Genomic DNA, 16,037 nt, shown 5'->3' with positions numbered 1-16,037 from the left:
TTAAGTTTGGTGTCTTTTGTGCTTTTATTCACTTAAAAATTTTTCAAAAATTTGTTCTTGGTGTTCATCTTGATCCTCAAAGTGTTCTTGGTGTTCATCTTGACATTCAAAGTTTTCTTGTTTGTTCTGTTTGTTTTGATCTAAAGTTTCTAAGTTTAGTGTCGTTCTGTTGTTTTTCTCTTTCCTCATTAAAATTTAAAAATAAAAAAAAAATATCCTTTCCTTGTTTTACTCATAATTTTCGAAATTTTGCATTAAATTAGTCAAAGATTTTCAAAATCATATCTTTTCAATCATTTTTATTTGCAATCATATCTTCTCAATCATATCTTTTTCAAAATAATTTTCAATCATATCTTTTTAATTGCTAATTTCAAAATCTTTTTAATTAACTAACTGATCCAGTTTTCAATTTGCTTTGATCTTATTTTCTTTTAATTTTCTTTTAATTTTTGAAATTTTATTTTATTTTCCTTTTATTCTATTTTATTTTTTTCGGTTAATTCAAAAAAAAATAAAAATAATATATATTTTACTTGTGAATTCATATCATATTCCCTTTATCCATCATGGACTCAAGTGGAATTGAGCAGTCCAGAAGGACTCTGGGGTCATATGCTAACCCCATTACAGCTGCATATGGGAGTAGCATCTGTACACCTCCCATCAAAGCAAGCAGCTTTGAGTTAAATCCTCAACTCATTATCATAGTGCAGCAAAATTGCCAGTATTCCGGTCTTCCACAGGAAGAGCCTACTGAGTTTCTGGCACAGTTCTTACAAATTGCTGACACAGTACGTGATAAAGAGGTGGATCAGGATGTCTATAAACTATTACTGTTTCCATTTGCTGTAAAAGATCAAGCTAAGAGGTGGTTGAATAACCAACCTACAGCAAGCATAAAGACATGGAAACAGTTATCAGACAAATTCCTGAATCACTTTTACCCTCCAAAGAGGATGACACAGCTAAGGCTGGACATCCAAGGCTTTAAACAAGAGGATAATGAATCCCTTTATAATGCCTGGGAGAGGTATAGAGGTATGCTAAGAAAATGCCCCTCTGAAATGTTTTCAGAGTGGGTACAGTTAGACATCTTCTACTATGGGCTTACAGAAAAAGCTCAGATGTCTTTAGACCACTCAGCTGGAGGATCTATACACATGAGGAAGACAATTGAAGAGGCTCAAGAGCTTATAGACACTGTTGCTAGAAATCAATATTTGTACTCTAGCAATGAGTTCTCCCTAAAAGAGGAAGTCATGGCAGTAGCCACTGATCCTAATCCTCAAGAACAGATGGTTGAGCTCAATCAGCAATTACTCCTTGTGACAAAACAATTAGCAGAATTTAAAGAGATGCTCCAAGACACTAAAAATGCTAACAAGAATATGGAAGCACAATTGAATCAGACAAGACAGCAACTATCTAAACAGATAACAGAAGAATGCCAAGCTGTTAAATTAAGGAGTGGGAAGACACTGAATGCATCAACTCAAAGCAGCAGAAAGCTAAGAAAGGAACAACTGACAGAGGATAACCAAACCACTGTTCAAAATCCCTCTGAGGACAGTAAGAGCCCAGAGAGGAATGCTATTGGCGTTCAAACGCCAGAAAAGGAGGGAAAGCTGGCGTTAAACGCCCAATCCCTGCCCAGTTCTGGCGTTCAAACGCCAGAAAAGGGGGAAAAGTTGGCGTTAAACGCCCATTTTCCACCCAATCCTGGCGTTCGAACGCCACAAAGGGGTCAGACACTTGCAAGTGCTGATAACAACCCCCTTAAGCAGGCTTCTCCAACCACTTCTGTAGGAAATAAACCTGCAGCAACTAAGGTTGAAGAATATAAAGCCAAGATGCCTTATCCTCAGAAACTCCGCCAAGCGGAACAGGATAAGCAATTTGCCCGCTTTGCAGACTATCTAAGGACTCTTGAAATAAAGATTCCGTTTGCAGAGGCACTTGAGCAAATACCTTCTTATGCTAAGTTCATGAAAGAGATCTTAAGTCATAAGAAGGATTGGAGAGAAACTGAAAAGGTTTTTCTCACTGAAGAATGCAGTGCAGTCATATTAAAGAGCTTACCAGAGAAGCTTAAAGATCCTGGAAGCTTTATGATACCATGCACATTAGAGGGTACTTGTACCAAGAAAGCTCTATGTGATCTTGGGGCAAGTATCAACCTAATACCTGCATCCACTATCAGAAGGCTTGGCTTGACTGGAGAAGTCAAACCAACCAGGATATGTCTCCAACTTGCTGATGGCTCCATTAAATACCCATCAGGCATAATTGAGGACATGATTGTCAAGGTTGGGCCATTTGCCTTTCCCACTGACTTTGTAGTGCTGGAAATGGAGGAGCACAAGAGTGCAGCTCTCATTCTAGGAAGACCTTTCCTAGCAACTGGACGGACCCTCATTGATGTCCAAAAAGGGGAATTAACCCTGAGAGTCAATGAGGATGAGTTCAAGTTGAATGTTGTCAAAGCTATGCAGCATCCAGACACATCAAATGACTGCATGAGCACTGATATTATTGACTCTTTGGTGGAGGAGGTCAATATGACTGAAAGTCTTGAATCAGAGCTAGATGACATCTTTAAAGATGTTCAGCCTGATCTGGAGGAACTAAAGGAAATAAAAGAAATTCTGAAAATTCCTCAAGAAGAAGATAAACCTCCTAAACCAGAGCTCAAGCCACTACCACCATCCCTGAAATATGCATTTCTGGGAGAAGGTGACACTTTTCCAGTGATCATAAGCTCTGCTTTAAATCCACAGGAAGAGGAAGCACTAATTCAAGTGCTAAGGACACACAAGACAGCTCTTGGGTGGTCCATAAGTGATCTTAAGGGCATTAGCCCAGCAAGATGCATGCACAAGATCCTATTGGAGGATGATGCTAAGCCAGTGGTTCAACCACAAAGGCGGCTAAATCCAGCCATGAGGGAGGTGGTGCAGAAAGAGGTTACTAAGTTACTAGAGGCTGGGATTATTTATCCTATTTCTGATAGCCCCTGGGTGAGCCCTGTCCACGTTGTCCCTAAGAAGGGAGGCATGACAGTGGTTCATAATGAAAAGAATGAACTGGTTCCTACAAGAACAGTTACCGGGTGGCGCATGTGTATTGACTACAGAAGGCTCAATACAGTCACCAGAAAGGATCATTTTCCTTTACCATTCATAGACCAGATGCTAGAGAGACTAGCAGGTCATGAATACTACTGCTTTTTGGATGGCTATTCAGGTTACAACCAAATTGCAGTAGATCCTCAGGACCAAGAGAAAACAGCATTTACATGTCCTTCTGGAGTATTTGCCTACAGAAGGATGCCTTTTGGACTGTGCAATGCACCTGCAACCTTTCAGAGGTGCATGCTCTCTATCTTCTCAGATATGGTAGAGAAATTTCTGGAAGTCTTCATGGATGACTTTTCAGTATTTGGAGACTCATTCAGCTCCTGCCTTAACCATCTAGCACTTGTTCTGAAAAGATGCCAAGAGACCAACCTAGTTTTAAACTGGGAAAAATGTCACTTTATGGTGACTGAAGGGATTGTCCTTGGGCATAAAATTTCAAACAAGGGAATAGAGGTGGATCAAGCTAAAGTTGAAGTAATTGAAAAATTACCACCACCTACCAATGTTAAGGCAATCAGAAGCTTTCTGGGGCATGCAGGATTCTACAGAAGGTTTATAAAGGATTTTTCAAAAATTGCCAAACCTCTGAGTAATCTGCTAGCTGCTGACACGCCATTTATCTTTGATAAGGAGTGTCTGCAGGCGTTTGAGACCCTGAAAGCTAAGCTGGTCACAGCACCAGTCATCTCTGCACCAGACTGGACATTACCATTTGAACTAATGTGTGATGCCAGTGACCATGCCATTGGTGCAGTGTTGGGACAAAGGCATGGTAAGCTTCTGCACGTCATTCATTATGGCAGCCGTATTCTAAATGATGCACAGAAGAACTACACAACCACAGAAAAAGAGTTACTTGCAGTGGTTTATGCCATTGACAAGTTCAGATCTTATTTAGTAGGATCAAAAGTGATTGTGTACACTGACCATGCTGCTCTTAAATATCTACTCACAAAGCAGGATTCAAAACCCAGGCTCATAAGATGGGTGTTGCTTCTGCAAGAGTTTGATATAGAAATAAGAGACAGAAAAGGGACAGAAAATCAAGTAGCTGATCACCTGTCCCGGATAGAACCAGTAGCAGGAGCATCCCTCCCTCCTACTGAGATCTCTGAAAACTTTCCGGATGAGCAATTATTTGCTATTCAGGAAGTTCCATGGCTTGCAGACAGTGTAGACTATAAAGGTTCTCCTTCTGTAACCATGGAGAGGAAGCATGAAGAGCTTCTCTCAAAACAAAGTCAAACAGAGCCCCCACAGTCAAACTCTAAGTTTGGTGTTGGGAGGTCACAACCAAACTCTAAGTTTGGTGTTGGGAGGTTCCAACATTGCTATGAGCCTCCGTGAGGCTCCATGAGGGCCCACTGTCAAGCTACTGACATTAAAGAAGCGCTTGTTGGGAGGCAACCCAATGTTATATTTTATCTAATTTCCTTTGTTATTTTATGTTTTCTATAGGTTGATGATCATGAGAAGTCACGAAATCAATTGAAAAAGCAAAAACAGAAAGAAAAATAGAAAGAAAAACAGCACACCATGGAGGAGAACTTGCTGGCGTTTAAACGCCAGTAAGGCTAGCAGATGGGCGTTTAACGCCCAGTCTGGCACCATTCTGGGCGTTTAACGCCAGAAATGGGCACCAGACTGGCGTTAAACGCCAGGAATGGGCACCAAGCTGGCGTTAAACGCCAGAAATGGGCACCAGCCCGGCATTTAACGCCAGAATTGGCATAAGGAGCATTTTTGCTTGCCACTTGGTGCAGGGATGACTTTTCCTTGACACCTCAGGATCTGTGGACCCCACAGGATCCCCACCTACCCCACCACTCTCTCTCTTCTTTATTCTTTAGCTCGGGGACGAGCAAACCTTCTAAGTTTGGTGTGGTAAAAGCGTTGCTTTTTGGTTTTCCATAACCATTTATGGCACCTAAGGCCGGAGAAACCTCTAAAGAGAGGAAAGGGAAGACAAAAGCTTCCACCTCCGAGCCATGGGAGATGGAGAAGATTCATCTCAAGGGATGCACTTTCCTCCACAAAGCTATTGGGAGCAAATCAACACTTCCCTAGAGGAATTGAGTTCCAACATGGGACAACTAAAGGTGGAGCACCAAAAACATTCCATCCTCCTCCATGAAATTAAAGAAGATCATAAAATCATGAGAGAGGAGCAACAAAGGCAAGGAAGAGACATTGAGGAGCTCAAGCACTCCATAAGATCTTCAAGAGGAAGAACAAGCCGCCATCACTAAGGTGGACCCGTTCTTTAATCTCCTTGTTCTTTATTTTCTATTTTTCGAATTTGTATGCTTATGTTTATCTATGTTTGTGTCCTATTACATGATCATTAGTATCTTAGTGTCTATGCCTTAAAGCTATGAATGTCCTATGAATCCATCACCTCTCTTAAATGAAAAATGCTTTAATCACAAAAGAACAAGAAGTACAGGATTTTGAATTCATCTTTGAAACTAGTTGAATTAGTTTGATGTGGTGACAATACTTTTTGTTTTCTGAATGAATGCTTGAACAGTGCATATGTCTTTTGAATTTGTTGATTTGAGAATGTTAAAATTGTTGGCTCTTGAAAGAATGAGGAAAAAGAGAACTGTTATTGAGGATCTGAAAAATCATCAGATTGATTCTTGAAGCAAGAAAAAGCAGTGATTCAAAAAAAAATGAAAAAAAAGAGAAGGAATAGAAGAAAAAGAAAGAAATAAAGTTGTGATCCAAGGCAAAAAGAGTGTGCTTAAGAACCCTGGACACCTCTAATTGGGGGCTCTAGCAAAGCTGGGTCACAATCTGAAAGGTTCACCCAATTATGTGTCTGTGGCATGTATGTATCCGGTGGTAATACTGGAAGACAGAGTGCTTTGGGCCACAGCCAAGACTCATACATTAGCTATGTTCAAGAATCATTATACTTAACTAGGAGAATCAATAACACTATCTGAGTTCTGAGTTCTTATAGATTCCAATCATTCTGAACTTCAAAGGATAGAGTGAGATGCCAAAACTGTTCGGAGGCAAAAAGCTACTAGTCCCGCTCATCTAATTGGAGCTAAGTTTCCTTGATATTTTGGAGTCTATAGTATATTCTCTTCTTTTTATCCTATTTTGATTTTCAGTTGCTTGGGGACAAGCAACAATTTAAGTTTGGTGTTGTGATGAGCGGATAATTTATACGCTTTTTGGCATTGTTTTTAGTATGTTTTTAGTATAATCTAGTTAGTTTTTAGTATATTTTTATTAGTTTTTAGCTAAAATTCACTTTTCTGGACTTTACTATGAGTTTGTGTGTTTTTCTGTGATTTCAGGTATTTTCTGGCTGAAATTGAGGGTTCTGAGCAAAAATCTGATTCAGAGACTGAAAAGGACTGCAGATGCTGTTGGATTCTGACCTTCCTGCACTCAAAGTGGATTTTCTGGAGCTACAGAAGCCCAATTGGTGCGCTCTCAACGGCATTGGAAAGTAGACATCCTGGGCTTTCCAGCAATGTATAATAGTCTATACTTTGCCGGAGATTTGATGGCCCAAACCTGCGTGGCAAAACAGCCTCAGAAATTCCAGCGTTTAACGCTGGAACTGGCATAAAACTTGGAGTTAAACGCCCAAACTGGCATAAAAGCTGGCGTTTAACTCCAGAAAAGGTCTCTACACGAAAATGCTTCATTGCTCAGCCCAAGCACACACCAAGTGGACCCAGAAGTGGATTTTTACGTCATTTACTCATTTCTGTATACCCTAGGTTACTAGTTTACTATTAATAGGATCTTTTGACATTGTATCAGTACCTCATGACACTTTACACGTTTCCTTGTGTACTTTCCACGGCATGAGTCTCTAAACCCCATGGTTGGGGGTGAGGAGCTCTGCTGTGTCTTGATGGATTAATGCAATTACTACTGTTTCTCATTCAATCATGCTTGCTTCCATTCTAAGATAATACTTGTTCTTAACCCGGATGAATGTGATGATCCGTGACAATCATCATCATTCTCAACTATGAACGTGTGCCTGACAACCACCTCCGTTCTACCTTAGATTAAGTAGTTATCTCTTGGATTCTTTAACCGGAATCTTCGTGGTATAAGCTAGAACTGATGGCGGCATTCAAGAGAATCCGGAAGGTCTAAACCTTGTCTGTGGTATTCTGAGTAGGATTCAATGATTAAATGACTGTGACGTGCTTCAAACTCCTAGCAGGTGGGGCGTTAGTGACAGACGCAAAAGAATCATTGGATTCTATTCCGGCCTGACCGAGAACCGACAGATGATTAGCCATGCTGTGACAGAGCATAGGAACATTTTCACTGAGAGGATGGGAGGTAGCCATTGACAACGGTGAAACCCTACATACAGCTTGCCATGGAAGGAGCCTTGCGTGTTTGATGAAGGAGACAGTAGGAAAGCAGAGATTCAGAAGATGGAGCATCTCCAAAACCTCAACCTATTCCCCATTACTGCAAAACAAGTAACCATTTCATGTTCTTTTGCTTTTCACAATCAATCCTGATAATTTCTGATATCCTGACTAAGATTTACAAGATAACCATAGCTTGCTTCAAGCCGACAATCTCCGTGGGATCGACCCTTGCTCACGCAAGGTATTACTTGGACGACCCAGTGCACTTGCTGGTTAGTTGTGCGGAGTTGCAAAAGTGTGATTGCAATTTCGTGCACCATATATATATATATATATATATATATATATATATATATATATATATATATATATATATATATATATACAATAGAGATAATAAGTATCTAAGTAAGTACATAAAACCAAAATAAAGTTCCGAGAGCTAAGGATCTTTGCTAAAACAGAAGTCTCCAGTATGCCTCAGCGAGGAGCCTCACGTCCTACATCTAAAAACCACAAAATCCGCATGGGTGAAAACCGAAGGTCCTCAACATAGTAACAGTACCCAAATATCTAACATGTAATGTCATGGGAAAGGTGAAGACAATCCTAGAACTCCCAATTCATAATCAAAGCATATAAATATACTAAACCATGAGAAATGAAAATAGGCGACTAACTAAGGATCTTCAGTCTAACTAAATATCCCCTTTCCAAATCCTTCGAACTTCCCAACCGCCACCAGTAATTTGATATGTAAACACAATTATATCAAACAAAGGATTGCACAAGTAGGGAGCAGATATGGCAGTTAGCCAATTAGCAAGTAAATATGGAGTCAATTAGGCATTCCAAACAAATCACATATAATGCATATGATGTATGCCTGTCCTAGTGGCTGATGAGTCTTATCTGTCGGTTATAAAGCTAGTCTGACAAGTCCTGGTAGCTAACCATTGGAATGTCCCTCTGTCGCGCATCCCCAACTCGAGTTATCCACAACATAATCAAAATTCACATCCAACACCCTCACTGGTGTACATCCATGGGGGTGAGCTCCTCCAGAACTTTCACAATGTCCGACCACACTTACGACATAGAGTCAGCAGAGTATCAAGTCTCCACCTGGAGTACGTGGTGGCTAGCCACTGCTTTCACCCAGAGAAACTCGTATCTCAGATAGGTGGAGTGCAATAATCACAATATCAATAACTCAGCATATTTACATTTATTCTCAGCCATAAATCAACATTCATCTCAACCATCCGACTTAAATTTATAATTCATAATCAGCCATAAACCATTATCACACAGCCATTCGGCTCAAATCATACACAGACGTTCGGCTCATATCGTACACAGCACTCCACCATCCTCCTCAACAACTCATAACATCATCGTTAGTCATAACTTCTCATTATATCCGCTTTCTTCATCCACAAGTTACCCCCTTCCCTAACTTCTTCTCAATCACTATGCATTTTATATTGATTTAAGACTTAAAGGATGAAAATGGGGGTCTATAAGCTTGAAACAGGGTCCCGGAAGGTTACAAGCTTATTGGGAAGGTGAAAGACTAGAAAACAAGGTTTTTATAAGAAAGCAGGGTCGTGTGCGTACAGACAGGGGTGTGCATGCTAGCGCCCAGACGAATTTTCAAGATGTGTGCATACGCATAAAGGTGTGCGTACGCACAGGTGTAAAATTTTCCAATTCTGTTCGCTTGCACAAGGCGTGCAAACGCCCTCAACAGAACATGCCTCCCAATGTGTGCGTGCGCACAAGGCTGTGCACGCGCACAGCTTGCAAGACGTAGTTGGTTGTGTGCGCGCACAAGGCGGGTGCCAACACTCCAGCAGCAGCCATATCCCTGTGTGTGCGTACGCACAAGGCTGTGCGTGTGAACAGGATTAAGAATTCACAGGGTGTGCGTGCGCACTGGGCTGTGCGTTCGCCCCCAAACCAGAAATCACAAATTCTGCCAAATTCACAGAATTTAGATTTCAGACCCCAACTTTCAATGATCATATCTCCTTCCACAAAATTCAAATTTCAACCAAATTTAAACTGTTGTAAAGCTTGTGAAATTATCTTTCATTTGATATAAAAAACATCAAATTCCAAAATCAATAGCTTAAGATATTATCCGTTGAAGTTCATTAAAAATTCATTTTTACCAAAGTTCATAAACTTCCAATTTCCAAAACATACACTTCCAAATTTATTCAAAACCAACCAAAACTCAACCTTTCAACATCAAGCATTTCCAACCTCTCATTCAATCCTCAACCTACCAATTCTTCCATTTTTAACCAAATCTCAATTTAATAAATTCAAGTCATAATCAACATTCCATATCTCAATTTCCAAACAAATATTCAATTTCACCAACCACTACATATATATATATATATATATATATATATATATATATATATATATATATATATATATATATTATATACATGTCCATATTACATGCCAAATCATGCTCACCAACAAGAGCCTCATCCTGACCAACAGGTAAGCATATCAAGCCACATCGCTTACAACATTACATGCTTTACCAACATTTAGCACCACTCACAATCATTCAACCATTATTCATATATTCAAATCAATCCAAATCATCCAACAACTACATCAACATTTCAAAATCCTATCCTAGGGTCACTAGCCTATGTTTTTACAACCACATTACATTTTAAATATAGGAAACCGAAACCATACCTTGGCCGATTCCCGTTTAACCTATAATACTTCCAAATTCAACCTTCAAGGTTCCAAAACTTTGCCAATAGATTTTTCAAGCCTATTACTCCACTCCAAAGCTATCCAAAACCATCATTTAAGCTGCAATGTACACACATACATTGACTAATACATATATTATACACCCACACATAAATCAATCACTAAATTACAAAATTTCAAGTGTTTAGCTTAGGGTTGAGAATCTTACCTTATCCAAAGATCAAAGAGGCAAGATTAAGCCTTTCTCTCAAGCTAATTGGATCATATAACATCAAAAACTCAAAATCTCAACACCTTTCACCCAAAATTTTCGAAATTAAGGGCTGGAAATTTGAAGAAGAAATGGTCGCTTACCTCAAAAATAAAGTTATGAGTTTTGTAGAGCTCGACTCCGCGGTCGCGTTGCCACAAACGGTGCGTCAAACGGAACTCCGGATCAAAAGTTATGATCAAAGGAAGATTTAAGTGAATGAGGGCAAGGTTTTGAGTTTCCCCTTCCCTTTCCAGCATGTGTGTGTTGTTTGAGGGGGAGAGAGAGTGCGAGCTCTCTAAATTAATGAGGCTTGGCTGGGCCTTGGTCCCAACATGAGTTCGGTTGGTCCGATTTGGCCCGTTCGACTCAATCTTGGGCCGATTTTTTTAAAATTAATGTAAAAAAATCTCGTTTTAATTTTTTCTAGAATATATTTTAATTTATGGGTTAATTAGTCATTAATTAACCGGATTTTACAGTTGCTATTTCATGTTGTTTGTGTGAGATGTTTTTAGACATTTCTAATTATGTATTTTATGTTTATGCTTTTGCTCTTGAGTAAGCATGTTCGTATAGTCATTGTGTAATGTTTGTCAACACAATTAAGTGATCAACATGTGAGTTAACTAAGTTCAAAGCTTTCATAACAATTGATAATATTATTTTTCAAACTTTTAACTGAGAAAAAAAGAGTTACCTACCAGAAATAAGCCAAATTTATAATAAATATTGTGGCATTAAGAAAGAAGCAAGGATTATATAATCTTATAAACAAAAATTTTATTTCTATTCATCGAACTTAACAAATTAAGGGAATGAGATAAGAAATATTATGCATGGAATTATCATTATACAAATGAAATATTATTACGAAATTGACGTCCTAAACTACTATAAAGAGTAAAAAATTAATAAAGATTATGAAATTATTATTATGAAATTAATAATTTAAAAACACATGCATGAAAAAAATTAATAAAGATTATACAATAAAAATAAAACGGCTACTGAATATTTATTGTTCAATTAGGTTGAGTACTAGCAAGCTATAAGTGCCATGAGTGTTATGAATCTTTATTTTAACAATTTAAGATTTTTTTGCCAAATTCTTTATGAAACTAAACCTTTTTATACTAAGTATTAGAAATCTAACCAAATATCTTTTTTTATTTTTAAATTCAATATTACTTAATGAACTTTTTCAGAAATATTATAAATAATACATGAAAATTACAAGAAATTTAATAATTTTTTTTGTAAGGTAAAATTTATTTTGTACTTATCAACTATTTATATGTTTTATATGAGCAAGTATAGAAAATAAGCTACATGTTAAAAAATTTTTAGTATAAAATATTAATTTCAACATCTTTAATAATCATCAAAGTTTTATGAAAATTTTCTTTACCATTGTAATAAAAGAAGAGTTTAACTAAATTCAAGATAAATAAGGCTTGATAGGATATCAGAGAAAATTATTCTCTTTTCATATAAATCAAGTATTATTTAATCAACTCTTTTTAAAATATTATAAACTATACATAAAAATTATTAGGAAGTTAATAATTCTTCTTTTCAAGGGAAAATTAATTTATACTTAGTTTTTAATGCTTTATAAGAGCAAATGTAAAAGAATAAGAAACGTCACTATTTTAAACTTTTTTTTAACACAATTTAAGGTAGTATTTGGTTAATAAAATAAATCAACTAACTATGACAACTTATAATTTAAAATAGAAACAGAGTTAATGCATTGTGATTAACTAATGATAACTTTAGAATAAAATACAAATGGTTGATAATATTATAAACTTCAAAACTTTTGGTATACCAATGAAGTAAAAAAGATAAAAAAAAAACATAATAAGTCATGATATGTGTAGTTTAATTAATAAAAACTTTTATTACTATCATAATAAAAAATTGATTTAAGTGATTTAAACAAAAGCAAACTTTAATATAGTATAAGATATAAAATTTATTTAACTTAAAAAAATTACAAATAATAAAATTCAAAACTCTGAAAACATCATACACTATTAAGGTGTATACAAATATTATGCATCTTCCGATAATTAATCTGTTGTTTGATAACAAACACAAATTTTGGAAATACCTGCACAAAACTATATAAAAATAATACAAAAAATAAAATTATTACTAAATTTTTATTGTACACTATTAAGATATATACAAATATGATCAATATTCCGATAATTAATCTGCTGTTTGATAACAAAAAAAATTTTGAAAATACTTACACAAAAATTATATAAAAATAATAAAAAAATAAAATTATTACTAAATATATTACTAAATAACTATTGTTTAATCCATTGTCAATCTTTATTTAAAATGTTTAATATTTTTTAGTTGTGAAGTTACCTTATATATACTTTTAGTTATTATATTAAATATTAGCTACTTCCACTAACTTAGTTTGAAATAGTAGAAGACTTAGTTCAGGACAACTAAACAAATTTTAATTATAAGGAAAGAGATAAAGTAACTAAATTCCCATCTTTTTTTTATTTTCTTTGCAAAATTGAATTAGACTAATTAATGAGTGATTGTATTGGATATTACCCACTAAGACCTATATAGCCCATGATATTATATTTTCACAAAACAGTGACCTTATCTGCTCAGAGAACAATCACCTCACCGACTGGATATCTTTAAATGCAACTTTTTTTAAAAATAATTTTCTAACAGATATATTATTAATATCGGTTTTCATATATGACTTACTTACATAATAAAATATGGCCAAAATAAGCTATATCCACCCCAGCCGTTTCAGTAGTTTTCTTCCAATTGACCTCAACCCTCTCTTTTTAGTTATTTTGATAAACTCAGCCCTTCCACAGTTGGAAGAAAAAACTTATGATATTCTCTTTGTAATATGGAAAACTATGATGTAGCTCACAAACTTGCAATATCTTCGTTACCTAAAGATTTAATCATCTATATTTTATACAAAACTGACCCTGTTACAGTGTGCAGGTGCAAATTGTTGTCACATGACTGGAGAAAAACGCTATCAGCTTTTGAGTTTGTCTCAAAGTATTATTGATGAGCGGATATTTTATACGCTTTTTGGGAGTAATTTCATGTAGATTTTAGTATGTTTTAATTAGTTTTTAATAGAATTTTATTAGTTTTTAGGCAAAAATCATATTTCTGGACTTTACTATGAGTTTGTGTATTTTTCTATGATTTCAGGTATTTTCTGGCGGAAATTGAGGGAGCTGAGCAAAAATCTGAGTTAGGCTGAAAAAGGACTGCTGATGCTGTTGGATCCTAACCTCCCTGCACTCGGAATGGATTTTTTGGAGCTACAGAAATCCAATTGATGCGCTCTCAATTGGGTTGAAAAGTAGACATCCAGGACTTTCCAGCAATATATAATAGTTTATACTTTGCATAAAGATAGACGACGTAAACTGGCGTTCAACGCCAGTTCCATGTTGCAGTCTGGCGTCCAGCACCAGAAACAGGTTACAAGTTGGAGTTCAACGCCCAAAACACGTTACAACCTGGCGTTCAACTCCAGAAACAGCCCAAGCACGTGAGAGGCTTAAGTCTCAGCCCCAGCACACACCAAGTGGGCCCCAGAAGTGGATTTCTGCACCAATTATCTTAGTTTACTCATTTTCTGTAAACCTAGGTTACTAGTTTACTATTCAAACAACTTTTAGAGACTTATTTTGTACTTCATGACATTTTCAGATCTGAACTACATACTCTTTGACGGCATGAGTCTCTAAACTCCATTGTTGGGGGTGAGGAGCTCTGCAGCGTCTCGATGAATTAATGCAATTACTTATATTTTTCCATTCACATATGCGTGTTCCTATCTAAGATGTTCATTCGCGCTTAATTATGGAGAAAGTGATGATCCGTGACACTCATCACCTTCCTCAACCCATGAACGTGTGTCTGACAACCACCTCTGTTTTGCATCAGATTGAATGAATTATCTCTTAGATTTCTTAATCAAAATCTTCGTGGTATAAGTCGGATTGATGGCGGCATTCATGAGAATCCGGAAAGTCTAACCTTGTCTGTGGTACTCCGAGTAGGATTCCAGGATTGAATGACTGTGACGAGCTTCAAACTCCTGAAGGCTGGACGTTAGTGACAGATGCAAAAGAATCATTGGATTCTATTCCAACCTGATTGAGAACCGACAGATGATTAGCCGTGCTGTGACAGAGCATCTGGACCATTTTCACTGAGAGGATGGGAAGTAGCCATTGACAGCGGTGACACCCTACATAGAGCTTGCCATGGAAAGAACTTTGCAATTATGTTATTGAGTTGAATATTATATTGCAGGGATTCAGAGGACAAAACATCTCCAAAACCCCAACATATTCTCCATTACTGTATTACAAGTAATTAATTCACGCTCTTTTATTTTTCTAATAATTCAAACTGATAATTTTAATTGAAATCCTGGCTAAGAATAATAAAATAAGCATAGCTTGCTTCAAACCAATAATCTCCGTGGGATCGACCCTTACTCACGTAAGGTATTACTTAGACGACCCAGTGCACTTGCTGGTTAGTTGTGCGGATTGCAAAAGTGTGATTGCAATTTCGTGCACCAAGTTTTTGGCACTGTTGCCGGGGATTGTTCGAGTTTGAACAACTAAAGGTTTATTTTATTGCTTAGACTAGGAATAATTTATCTTTGTTGCTATAGAGTTATTAAATTCTGAGTCCTTTATTCCCTTTTCAAAAAAAATTTCAAAAAAATTATTTTCCTTTATCACAATTTTAATTTTTCATGAGTTTAGTGTTTTATTCTAAGTTTGGTGTCAATTACATATTTTATATTTTCCCTTTAAATTTTCGAATTTGTGCTCTTTGATATTCAAGTTGTTATTGTTGATTTTTCTTATTGATCTTTAATTTTTCTTATTCTGTGTCTTTTCTTGTTTCACTTGTGTTTTTCCAAAACATTAGTCTTCCAAAAGGAATATACCTATTCAGAACAAGTGTTACATTTACTGCCCAATTGGCTAGAGCGTTGGTCTATGTTCTTGGTAATTGAGTATCTTCTTTTTAAAATCTTTTTCAAAAATAATTTTTCTTGATTTAATCTTGTGCCAAACTTTAAGTTTGGTATTTTCTTGTTAATTTTAATATAATTTTCAAAAATTACTTTGATTTTCTAAAATTTTTAAGTTTGGTGTTCTTTCTTTTGTTCTTGGTGTTCTTGTGAATCTTCAAAGTGTTCTTGAGTCTTCTTTGTGTTTTGATCTTAAAATTTTTAAGTTTGGTGTTCCTTGGTGTTTTCCCTCCAAAATTTTCGAAAACAAGAAAAATTAGATCCAAAAATTTTAAGTCTTGTGTCTTTTATGTGTTTTCCTCCTTCATCATAAAATTCAAAATTCAAAAAAAAAATAAATAAAAATATTTTTAATATATATATTTTATTATCTTTTTCAAAAATATCCTAACCACTTTCTCTTTTTCCTCAAATTTTTCGAAAATTTTCACAAAACATTTTCAATT

This window comes from Arachis hypogaea, chromosome 9 (assembly GCF_003086295.3).
Source record: "Arachis hypogaea cultivar Tifrunner chromosome 9, arahy.Tifrunner.gnm2.J5K5, whole genome shotgun sequence".
NCBI classification, from domain to species: Eukaryota; Viridiplantae; Streptophyta; class Magnoliopsida; order Fabales; family Fabaceae; genus Arachis; species Arachis hypogaea.
This window is presented reverse-complemented; position numbering follows the sequence as displayed.